We start from the raw sequence: 13,285 nt of genomic DNA, 5'->3' as shown, positions 1-13,285 counted from the left end.
TTCCGCTGGGAACAATCCGAGGCTGGCCCTGGGTTGCATGCACCTCCCAGGTCCAAGCCGCTCAGGTTCAGGCACTCAGGTAGTCCTCAGAGGCGCAGACTCAGTTGGGGCTGCGTTTTGTGCTCTTCCCAGGTCCGAGCAGCTCAGGTGATGAGGTGTTTGGCGAGCGCCAATACTACGACTTATCGCCTCCCCGCCACTTGGTTATCTGGGTGTAAAACCGGCGCACCTTCTCAGGCAGATGTTGACCGTCCAGACCCCCAATAAGTTTTAGTTAGCAAAGAAGCCAGTTTTATAGATAATGTCTCTCTGGGGCTGCGATTGCCCCCTTCCGGCTCTGGCTGCCTGTCACTGGAGGGGGAAGGTTTGCAGCCAGCTACCTCTGTTTAGTCCTTTGTTCCGTGCGCGGGCTGGCTGTGTCTTAGGTTAGGGCTGGCTTTTCGCATGGTAGATATCCCACAGTCTGGTTTGCTAGCCCAAATTATTTCGCTCAGATAGTGCTCAGGGTATTCAGGCCAGATTCTTACTCTCAGCAATGCAGCCCGCGCCGCGCCTCCCTGCCCAGCCCCCGCTTGCTAATGGCGGATGCAGGCGTCTGCGCTGCTTCTCCGCTGGAGGAGTTACCGTAGGGCTCGCAATCTGCGAGTTTTAATTGTTTATTTATTTTTTCTCCCTGTTATGTTGTCCTCTGTGCTTCCAAAGCTCGGCACGGATTCGGCAGTGAGAAGGTTTCCTGGTGTTTGGAAACTTCTCTCTTTTTAAGACTCCCTTCCCGGGACGGAACTCCGTCCCTCCCTCTTTTGTCTCTTTTATTGTCTTTAATATTTTTTCCTACCTCCTTTCGAGGAGTTGGGTTGCTTTTCTGGGTGCCTGATGTCCTCTGCCGGCATTCAGAAGTTGTTTTGTGGAATTTACTCGACGTTTAAATGCTCTTCTGATGAATTTGTGGGGGAGAAAGTGTTTTCCCCGTCCTACTCCTCTGCCATCTTGGCGCCTTCCCCCTGATCTTTTTTTTTTAACAGTGTTTTTAAAACAAGCTCTGGCCAGTTTTATTAAAGAAAAATTGTACATGATTTACTTTTCACCAGTCTGTTCTGGCATGCTTCTAATAATATCAGAATCACCTGGATCAATGATAGCCAGTGTGCATACTCTGTAGTATTTTCCACATGCTGTGCCCAATTCAATATTATTGCCACTGTAGTGATGGACACCAGTTTTGGCCAACATGGCCTAATACTCTATTTCAGATTTCCTCAAGGCTGGGCAGGTGTTGGCGAGGATGACCGGTTTCGCTTTGCCTTGTCTGATCATTTTCAGAGTCTGTTTGTACCCCAGCATGTACTTTCCACTTTTCATAACCAGCTGGAGCCTAGAGTTGATTGACCCCAGTGACTTTTTCATCTTCTTTGTGGCCACCATCTTCCTGCCTTAGATGCGGGACACCCCCAACCAAGAGCAGCCACCAAAATGGCCGGGGAGCGAAAAAGGCAATCTTTTTTAAAATATGCATTCATTGCTATAAATTTCCCTCTAAGCTTTGCTTTTACTGCATTTCACAAATTCTGATAAGTTGTATTTTCATTCTCACTTTTTAAAAAAATGTTTACACTCATCTTGAGGATTTTTTTTAGTTGACATGTTATTTAGAAACATGTGACTTAATCTCTAAGTATTTGGGGATTTTACAGCTCCCCTTCTGTTACTGATCCCTAGTTTAACTCCATCATGATCTGAGAGGATACACTGTATGTTTCCTATGATTTTAAATTTTTCAAGGTGTGTTTCATAGCCCAGAATGTGGTCTTTCTTAGTGAATGTCCCATGTGAACTTGAGAAGGATGTGGATGAAATAGTCTATAGATGATAGATCTCAGTTATATATAGGTGATTGATGGGGTTGAGTTCAACTATGTCTTTCCTGATTTTTCACCCCCTGGATCTATGCATTTCTGAGAGAGAGGCATTGTAGTCTCCCACTGTAATACTGAATTCGTCTAGTTCTTACAATTCTGTTAGTTGTTGTCTTATGCATTTTAACACTCTATAAGGCACACTCACACTTAGGTTTTCTTGACGCAATGACCGCTTTACTTCTGCTTCCTTTTGATTAGTGTTAGCACGGTATATCTTTTTTCGATACTTTTATGTGTGCCTTTGTATTTAGTGTGGATTTCCCATAGACACCATATAGTTGTCTTGTTTTCTGATGCATTCTGACAGTCTCTGCCTTTTAATTGGTGTATGTAGACCACCAGCACTGAAAGAGATTATTGGTATAGTTGGATTAGTATTTACCATATTGGTTGCTTTCTTTATCCCCCTCATTCTTTATCCCTATTTTTGTCTTCTGCTATTTTGTGTGTGTGTGTTTTATGGTTTTAACTGAGCATTTTATACAATTCCACTTTCTTTCTTTTCTTAACATATCAGTTATACTTCTTATTTTTAGTGTTTGTTCTAGAGTCTGCAAAATACTTCTACAACTAATCCAAATCCACTTTTAAGTAATACTATACTATTATAATTTGTGGGTAGTGTGTATAACTTATAATAAAAATATCCTAATTCCTCCCTTCTGTCCTTTTTATCACTACCATCATTTCTTTAACTTACACATAAGCATATATATCAAATAAATATATACTAATAAATAATGTATAATCACATATATAAATGTATAAAGTTGAATAAAATTATACATAATTGAATTCATTGTTGCTATTATTATTTTAAATAAACTTTTCTGTTGAATTAAGAATAAGAAAAATGAAAGATTTTATTTTCACTTGTTCCTTCTCTTATTCTCTTCCTTTTTTAATGTAGATCTGAGTTTCTGAATTATATCATATTCTTCTCTCTAAAGAGCTGCTTTTTTATTTCTTGCAAGGCAAATCTACTGGCAATGAACGTCTTTAACTTTTGTTTGAGAAAAATCTTTATTTCTCCTTCACTTTTGAAGCATAATTTCACAGTATAGAGAATTTTAGATTGGCTCCCAAAACGAAATTGTTAGGAAGAATCTAACAAAATATTCTGTCTTCTGTCTGCTGAAACTACTAATGCTATTGAAAGAACTCTAAGAAGATGTATATAAATGGAGAGAGAAACCATGTTCATAAGTAGGAAGACTAGCGTAGTAAAGATTTAAATTCACTCCAAATTTATCTATGGATTTAACACATCTCTCATACACATAAGCAGATTCTACAAGATGTATGGAAAGGCAAAGAAATTAGAATAGCTGAAACAACTTTGAGAAAGAAGAATAAAGTTACAGAAATCAAGCTGCCCAATTTTAAAACTTACTGTAAAGCTACAGTTATGAAGATGGTGTGGTGTTGCCAACAGGATAGACACACAGATCACTAGAGTTGAAGAGATTCTGGAAATAGACCAACACAAATATGACCCTTTGATTTTATTTGCACTTGAGGAACTTTATTTGTTTTAAAATAAACTATTTTATAGCAATTTTAGATTTATAAAAGAACTGAGAATACAGAGTTCCCATATATCCAGTATCTACTGTTTCTCAGTTTTTCTCAGACTTTATTTTTGTTGACCTTGACAGTTTTGAAGAGTACTTGGCAGGTCTTTTGTAGATTGCCCCTCATTTGGTGTTTTTCTTATGTTTTGGTTATAATTTGTTGCTCAGTTGCTCAGTCATGCCCAACTCTGCGACTGCATGGATTGAAGCACGCCAGGCTTCCCTGTCCTTTACTGTCTCCCACAGTTTGCTCAAACTCATGTCCATTGAGTCGGTGATGCCATCCAATCATTATAATTAGACTGGAGCTATCGTTTTTTTGGAGGAAGACTATAGAAGCAAAGTTCCAGTTTCACCATGTCATATCAAGAGCACATACAACCAATATGACATCACTGTTGATATTGACCTTGAACATCTGGCTGAAATAGTGTTTGTCAGGTTTCTTAAGTGAAAAGTTGCTCATTTCCCCTCCTTTCTGTACCTTGGTGGTGGTGGTGGTGGTTTATTTGCGAAGTCGTGTCTGACTCTTGTGACCCCATGGATTGTAGCCTGCCAAGCTCCTTCTGTCCATGGGATTTCCCAGGCAAGAATACTTGAGAGGGCAGCCATTCCCTTCTCCAGGGCATCTTCCTGACCCAGGGATTGAAACCAGCTCTTCTGCATTGCAGGCAGATTCTTTACCGACTGAGCCTCCAAGGAAGCCTTTCTGTATTTTACTATCATGTTTTTCTATGGAAAGATTATGCAAGAAAATTATTTGGAAGTCTTCTGCATGTAAGATTTAGTTCTTCTTACTGTTCATATATGTGTCAAGTAATTCATTTCTATTAGTATGGGCTCATGGATAGTTCATCCTGGGGTCTCGTGTCATTCTAAGTAATTTTTAAAATTTTGCCTACTTACATTGTAAAGTACTATAAAATTGTATAGACTTTGACAGATGCGTAGTGTCTTGTAAAAGCAATTATATATCATACAGAATAGTTTCACCACCTTAAAAATTCCCCCACGCTTCAACTAGCCAACCCTTCCCTGCTGAACCCCTGGGAAACACTAATCTTTTTATCATCTCTATAGTTTTGCCTATTCCAGAATCCCATGTAATTGTAATCAGTATGTAGCCTTTTCAGACTGACTTCTTTTACTTAAATATGTGCATTCATGATTCATCCATGTATTTTCATGAGTTGATGCCTCTTTTCTTTTTGTTTCTAAATAATGTTTCATTGTATGGTTGCCATTTGATTTTTACAAAGGTACATAAGCAATTCAATGGAGAAAGAATAGTCATTTCAACAAACAGTGTTGGGACTATTTGAATCTATATGCAGAACCTGACACTTGAGAAGCGTATGTATTCTGCTGCTGTTGGATGGACTGTTCTGTTTTCATCTGTTAAATCCATTTGGTCTAATGTATAATTCAAATACAGTATTTCCTTGCTTTTCTTTCTGGATAATCTGTCCATTGTTGAAAGTTGGGTATTAAAAATCCCTATGCTTTAAAAAGCAAAAACAAAAAAACATGAGACTAAATCTCATCTTTACACCTCATAGAAAAAGCAACTCAAAATGAATTGCAAATCTAAGTTTTAAATTATTAAACTAAGAGTATATCTTCATGACCTGAAGTTAAGCAATGTATTCTTAGATGGAAATGCAAAAGTAGGATCCATGAAAGAAGTTGATACATAAAAAGTCATCAAAATTAAGTATCTCTGTTCTGCAAAAGACATTATTTAGAGAATGAAAAGACAAACTATAAGCTGGGAGAATGTATTTGCAAAGCACATGTCAAAAGACTTGTATCCAAATATATAAAGAACTCTCAAAACTCAATAGTAAAGAAACAAGCAAACTAACTTCAAGATTAGCAAAAACTTGGATACACGCTTCACCAAAGAGTCTACAAATGACACATGAAAAGATATTCAACACTGTTAACTGACACGGGAATGAAAATATATGACCTGGCTCCTTAGCACTTCTCTGAATTCCTTTCCCACATTTCCTGCCTCACTTCCACATCAGCCATATATATATCTTTGCTCTTCTTAGCATCTCCCAGATACAATCTTGACCTCTACCTGAAATGCACTTCTTCCAAATACTCTCTCACTTTCCTCAAATTTTGCTTGCAATTCCCTATCCTTCTACACTCACCTCTTCTCTGGTTTTGTTTTTCTCCATAGTGTTTGTCATCTTCCAACAAATTATATAATTTACTGATTATACTTATTAGTTATTGATTTTGTTTACCTACTAATATCTAGATTTTGGGTTTCCAAGGTGGCTCAACGGTAAATAATCTGCCTGCCAATGCAGGAGACGTGGGTTCAATCCTTGGGTCAGGAAGATGGCTAGAGGAGGAAATGGCAGCCCACTGCAGTATTCTTGTCTGGAAAATTCTATGGACAAGGAGCCTGGAGGGCTATAGTCCATGGGGCCGTAAAAGAGTCTGACACAACTTAGTGACTAAAACAACAATAAGGAGAGAAATCTTGGGTTCTCTTTACCGAAGGATTCCATTGCCTGGCATATATATATATATAGTAGACAATCAGTAAATATGGATTGCTTTTATGAAAGAAATAAGGTGTCTGCCCATGAGTGGATAGAAGTTTGATATTGTGATGTCAGAATATCAAATACCATTTTATGTGCTAAATCCTTATTGATTTAGTGGTTTGTTTAGGGGGGTAGTTGTATATAAATACCATCACATTTTCCTGTAGCTATATTAGAATAACATGATGATTTCACACAGAACCCATAGTTCTGAAACGTATGACTAATTATTCTATTTTCTAAATGTTGCTTTATCTTTTTATATTTTTCTGTCTTTCCTCCTCTTCTTTTTGTTATTTTTTTCTGGGAATTTATAATTGAGTTGGATTAGTAATATTCTTCTATTTTTTTCCACAGTATAAAATACTACTTTAAAAACTCAGAATTTTAAGGAAGTGTTATTAAACGTATTTATGAAAACAGTTTATTTTTCAAAGAAAGGGATGATGTCATAATAGAGCAAGGCTTTGCCATTTTAGTGCACTTAGCATATGGAATTTGTACCAAGAAACCCAAGCAGGACTTAACAGAATTAAGCGAGTTGACATTCATTTTCACTAAATAAATTAGGTAAACTCACAAAAGCAGAAGATTAGGTCAGTTCCATTTTTACCTTGATGCTGATGTCCACAGTTGATTTTTTTTTTTTTTTTGGTGGGGGGGGAATAAAACTTCAATGAGAAGAAGAATGTAGATAAAAGTCTATGGTTTTGCAAAGTGTTACTGACAACAAGTATTATGGGTGTTTGCTCTTAGTTCAGTTCTTAGCTCAGCCTCATGTTTGAAAATACTGATGTTGCAATTTCTCCTATATAAAAATACATCAAATGGCATAGGTTTGAAAAACTTATACAGGCAGTGTTTATATTGAGAGTCATTTAGATTTAAATGGTTATTTGTTCTTTGACAAATCTGTTCAGAAAGCAGTATAATGAACACTAGCTTGAAACCAGAAAATGCTGGATTCAAGAAGTGAGAAAAGCAAAGTTTCTGGCTTCTCGGTAAACACAGCCTAGTGGAGGGAGATAGGTATTTAATAAAATAATCATGGTGATATGTAATTACAAACTATAAGAGCTTCAAAAGTAGAGGAAAGGAAACTATAGAAAGGATTAGTGGGTGATGGAGCACAGGGAATCTCTGAGGAAGTGGTGTTTAAATTGGAATTATGAAAAGTGATGGTCTAGTAGGTGAAGTGTAATGAGATGGGGAAGGATTTCCAGTCTGAAACAATAGTATTACAATATCCCTAGGGCAGAAAGGACCATAGCATGTTGGCAGAACAGATAAATGGCTGGTACGACTAAAGTATGGGGAACAAGGAAAATGATGTTTTTAGATAAAAGCTAGGCAAAGGATAGATCATGCATTGCCTTCAGGGTGCCAATAGCAATCTTGATTTATCAGTAGTAAATAATCTTCTAATAGCTTTAGGAAGCCATAGAAAGGTTTTCATCAAAATTCAGATGTTCAGAATTTGGTTTCAAAAATGTTATTTCACGTGCCCAAATGTGGAAAATCAACTGGGTTAAGGAGAGCTAGAGTGGAAACATGCTAGTTAGGAGGCTACTTAGTAATGCTCAGGCAAGTGATGATTTGGACTAACTAAGATGGTTGGACCAGATCAATTAGGCAGCTACTGTAATAATCTGGGCAGGAGATGAGGCTGGTTTGGACTTAGATTGGTGGTAGAGGACATGGAGGGGGTGAATGCATTTTCCACAGCTCTCTCGTTTCTTCAGTGTCACATGGACGCTATAGGCCATCCATGTAGTTGATACAGTGAACTAACTGCCTAATGCCAGTTGATATAAAATTTGCAGGCATAACTATAGTTTAATGGAATCTATTTTGGAGGGTTTTTTTTTTTTTTAAAGGACTGAGATTTCCATCAGGATCTTCCTGCAGTTTTAAGAAAGATGGCACAATGCTGTTGGGAATGACAGTGCAGATAATCTGTCAAAGCTCCAAGAAAGCACTACAAGAGGAGGGCCCTTGACTCAGGAGCTGCTATAATGGCTGGCAGCTAACACAGCAGCAGGAGGTAGGGAGGTGACAGACATGCAAGGCAGATGTTCTACTGAGCTCCTCCATCTGGATGGGGCCTTTTGGTTGCACTGCTCTTTCCCAGCCATGCGGGAGGCAAGTGCCAACGATGCATCTTCATTAGGATGAACAGGACCTTGGAAAGAGGAAAAGCAATTGTCACTTACTGAAAGCCCAGGGTCAATGAGAACCCAAATACTCCATTGATGGCACTGGGGGGAAGTGATGGGACCATAATCTGTTCCGCAAGCCTTTTTTTGGGAAAGGGGACTTGTTGAAAGTGTTAAAGAAAACTATGTAATCCCAACTTGTATCAACAACACAGGGATGGCATATATCAATAATAGCCACATTTTGAACACTTGTTCGGTGCCAGGCTCTCTGTGATCTGCCTCCACTCCCTACCCCTTATTTTTCAGCTCTTACTTCCCTCTGTTCTCTCCACTGGCCACTGAATATCAGCCACAATGACCTCCTCATTATTCCTTGAAGATCCCAAGCATGTTTCCATCTCATGGAATTTGCACTTGCTCTTTGCTCTCATCTAGAATTTTTTTCCTCCTTATATGTGCATGGTTTGCTCTATCACTTTAATAGGTCTTCACTCAAATTCATTACCAAGGAGAGGCCTCCGTTGGCCACCTTTCCCCAGTAACACTTTTTGTTAATTTCTAGCCTTTCACATTGTTTTTGTTTCTCTCCATAGTTCTTGGCATTGCCTAACTATAAAGTACACAGGTTTCTTTACCTCCTTGATTAGAATGCAAGCTCCATTATTTGGAGATATTGACAGTCTTTTCTACTGTGATAACCTAGTGTCTAAACAACATCTACACAGAGTAGGCACTTAAGAAGTACTGGAAGAAATGACCAAATGCATCTCACTTAATATTCACAGCACAGTCTGGGAAGTAGGTATTACTATTACCCAATTTGACAGAGGAGGAAACAAGATTAAGCATTTTATACAAAATCAAACAGATATTGATTTCAGTCTGATCTTTTTACTTAAGCTATTCTGCCCCATTTTGATCTTTGATTTCATCTGTATCATATAAGCAGACGAGAAAGATCAGAAAATACTATTACCTTTGTTATCAAAGCTGTCCTTTTACTAGGCCAGAGGGTATAATACAAAGCGAGAATGAGGGTGTGGCTATTGTCTAGGTATTAGAAAATCCACAAAGGAAAATTGTTATGGGCTGAATGTATTCTTTATATCAAAATTCGTATGTTGAAACCCTAATCTCAGTATGGTAGTATTAGGAGGTAAGGCCTTTGGGAGCTAGTTAGGTTTAGACAAGGTCATGAGGCTTGAGCTTCATAGGAGATTAAGTGTGTGTGTGTTTTTTAAGGCTTTTTGTTTGCTTGTTTTTAAGTTTTTTAATTTAATTTTTAAAAACTTTATTTTATTTGGCCACTTAGTTCAATCCTTGATCAGGGATTGAACCTGTGCTCCCTGCTTTGGGAGCCTGGAGTCTTAACCACTGGACTGCCAGGGAAAGTTCAAGATTGAGTGGTCTTATAAGAACAGTGTTCCCTCAAACTCTCTCACTCCCCTTCCCCTTCTCCCCTCCCTTTCCCTTTCTCCACTCCCTTTCCCTTTCTCCCCTCCCCTCCCCCTGACCCCACCTTGTGAGGACACAGTAAGGAGGCAGCAATCTGCAAGAGGACCTTCACCAGGAACTGAATCTTAGCACCTTGATCTTGGATGCTCCAGCCTCCAGTTCAGTTCAGTTCAGTTCAGTCACTCAGTCACGTCTGACTCTTTGAAACCCCATGAACCACAGCACACCAGGCCTCCCTGTCCATCACCAACTCCCGGTGTTTACTCAAACTTATGCCCATTGACTCGGTGATGCCATCCAGCCATCTCATCCTCTATCATCCCCTTCTCCTCCTACCCCAATCCCTCCCAGCATCAGAGTCTTTTCCAAAGAGTCAATTCTTTGCATGAGGTGGCCAAAGTATTGGAGTTTCAGCCTTAGCATCATTCCTTCCAAAGAAATCCCAGGGCTGATCTCCTTCAGAATGGACTGGTTGGATCTCCTTGCAGTCCAAGGGACTGTCAAGAGTCTTCTCCAACACCACAGTTCAAAAGCATCAATTCTTCGGTGCTCAGCTTTCTTCACAGTCCAGCTCTCACATCCATACATGACCACTGGAAACACCATAGCCTTGACTAGATGGACCTTTGTTGGCAAATTAATATCTCTACTTTTCAATATGCTACCTAGGTTGGTCATAACTTTCCTTCCAAGGATTGTCTTTTAATTTCATGGCTGCAATCACCATCTGCAGTGGTTTTGGAGCCCAAATCAATAAAGTCTGACACTGTTTCCAGTGTTTCCCCATCTATTTCCCATGAAGTGATGGGACCAGATGCCATGATCTTCATTTTCTGAATGTTGAGCTTTAAGCCAACTTTTTCACTCTCCACTTTCATTTTCATCAAGAGGCTTTTTAGTTCCTTTTCACTTTCTTCCATAAGGGTGGTGTCATCTGCATATCTGAGGTTACTGATACTTCTCTGGGCAATCTTGATTCCAGCTTGTGCTTCCTCCAGCCCAGCATTCCTCCAGAACTGTGAGAAATATGTATTTATTATCAAAGGCCCCAGTCTCTGGTCTTCTGTTGTAGTTGCCCAACCTGTCTAAGATAATAATATTCCCTGAGCATTTATGCTCAAGGTTGCCTCTAGTTTGAGGAATATAAGAGAGATTGGCTACATATACATCTCACAGGAGAGGCTTGGCATGATGCTTCTTCTGAGGCTCAGACAAAGGACAAATGAGAGAGACTGAAGACAAATGTCCAGGAGATTCTTAGTCTCTAGACACAACTCTCCAGGAAGGAAAAATGTAACCTCTCAGTCTCCCAAAGATGAAGCTCTGAAATGCCCTTTCCTTTTTCAGCATTCTGTGCAATCAGAGGCAGAGAATGGCTGCACTGATGAGGATTTAATGATGTGAGGCTCTATTTGCATAAATAACTGTGGGAAATCCCCAAGCTTTCATGTGGTAATGACCATAGACTCCAGCCAGGTGAGCAATGTAATCTGTTCACAGGTATCCTGGTCCACCTCCTGTGGAATGCTTTTGGTCAGTGGCTATTATGTTGCATTTCTTTTTCCTATTTGTCAATTCTGGGTTAGCTTGTGTGGAAAACCAGAAGCTTTCCCTACAAAAAGATCTCAGCTGCTGACTTTGTGAACTGACTACTGAGAGTGTGACCTCGACTGCTTATTTTTTGTGTTACCAGTGGCAGAAATATTTATTCTTTGTTAGTACGCATGTTACCATGTTATGTGTATTTCACATAATTTTGCCAGCATAAAAATCAGAACTGTCAATGTGGCAAGCAAGATCACCAGAAGTGAAATCAGGACTTAGTAATATAAGTTGGATAACTTCAAAGCTGGAAGAATGGGGTGTTCCAGATAATTTAAACATTTTTAGTCAGCTGAGGGTTAAGTATCCTTTCTTTTCCCAGCTCTAAAAATCTTTAATGTTTGAGTTCATTTTCCTGTCTTTAAAAACAGTAAATTAAGCATAATAAGATCTACTTTTAATTGAAAATCTTTAGTGTTTCATGTAAATCATTCCAATTTATCTATTTCACTGATTATAGTAGATGGACTGGCCTAAATATTGGTTGAATATAAATTGTATCTATTTTTTAAATTTAAAAATTGGGGGGGGGGTGTCCATGCTGCATGACTTGCAGGATCTTAGTTCCCTGACCAGGGATTGAACCCATGCCCTTATCAGTGAAAGTGCAGAATCCTAACCACTGGACTGCCAGGGAATTCCCTAAGCCATATCAAGAATTTTTAAAATTTAACTTTTTAAATACTCTTAAGTTTCAATCAAATGGGAAACCCTAGCTTGTTAAAAGTTATGGTAGTTTGAATTTCAAAGCTCCATGTATTTTTCAACTTTCCCTATGAAAGACTAGTTCTCAGGTTCCTTCTTTTTTTTTCAAGCATCAATTTAATATCTCCACGATCTTAAACTTCTTTTATTTTAGTGCTATTTCCAAACTTCTAATAATGTGCTAGAACATTGGTTTTATTTATAGCTGTTTCATTGGCATAAGCTAAATAACTTAAGCCACTTTAAAATAATAATTGCAATTAGAGATTCCTCCCTTTTTTAAAAGTAATAAGGAAAGTCAAAACAATTGGTTTAGAAGAACAAAAATAAATATCCCAATAAAATAAAGCACACAATTTACACATTTTATCATCATTGTCTTAATGTGTGTTACCATATTAGTTTTATTTAACAAATCTTTATGTAGAGCTCACCATGTGCCAGGTGCTATTCTAAGAGCTGGACAGATATTAAGTCCCCACAATAATCAGTATAACACCCCTATGAGGTTGTTACCATCATCCCCACTTCGCACATTAGGAAATGAGACACGGAAAGGTTATACAACTTTCCCAAGGTCACACTTATAATAAAAGAAAGAGCTGTGATTTGAAACTTCTAGAATATATGCTTTTAACTATTATACTATGCTGTTGGTCTTGATTGCTTAAAAGACGGAAGTGTTTAAAATGTCAACTTCCAGTGTTTGGGGCTATTAATATCTGGAAGTAGATGAATTTTATGACCTACTTCTCTTACCTAAGGAATATATAATGAATATTTTATAAGTATGCACATCAATGTATGTCACACAATATGTCACATTCATATTCTACAATAAAAATACAGTTATAACTACATTATGGTTCTGACATTTCTTTACAATTTTTCCTCTTCAAGTATTCAGACATTTCTAGATAATCTCAGAAGAAGCTAATGGAAATGTCCCAGTCCTGGTCAATTTGTGCCTCTTACTCCTTTTTGCCCTGCTTCACCTCTGTGTGCTGATTATCTCTGTGTTCATGCTTTTCCACAGCCTATGGGGATCTACAATATACTCATGGTTACATTGTGGTTGATTTATTATAGCCAAGAAATATCAGTCAGTCTGCAGTTACTGAAATTTCTAACTGTGAAATAGAATCAGAAAATGAAAATTCTCATTATGACTTAGATGTGAATAAGCATGTAGCTTTCTTTTTTTCTGAAATTAGTTTCATATTGCTGTGTTTTTCTTTTAATTATTCCCTCAAGTGGAAGGAAAAAAAAACCCATAAACTTTCCAATCATGTTAACTAGGACTC

At 38.2% G+C, this 13,285-nt stretch overlaps 1 pseudogene; it reads right to left on the bottom strand.

Annotated features, from left to right (window-relative positions):
• Positions 1–1,022: 1,022 nt before the first annotated feature.
• On the bottom strand, positions 1,023–1,437 carry LOC113896551 (annotated as a pseudogene).
• Between the last annotated feature and the right edge of the window lie 11,848 nt (positions 1,438–13,285).

The sequence above is a fragment of the Bos indicus x Bos taurus genome, chromosome 7, assembly GCF_003369695.1.
Source record: "Bos indicus x Bos taurus breed Angus x Brahman F1 hybrid chromosome 7, Bos_hybrid_MaternalHap_v2.0, whole genome shotgun sequence".
In the NCBI taxonomy this organism is placed as follows: domain Eukaryota; kingdom Metazoa; phylum Chordata; class Mammalia; order Artiodactyla; family Bovidae; genus Bos; species Bos indicus x Bos taurus.
Note: the sequence above shows the minus strand (reverse complement) of the source record. Positions and strands in the feature narration are given on the sequence as shown.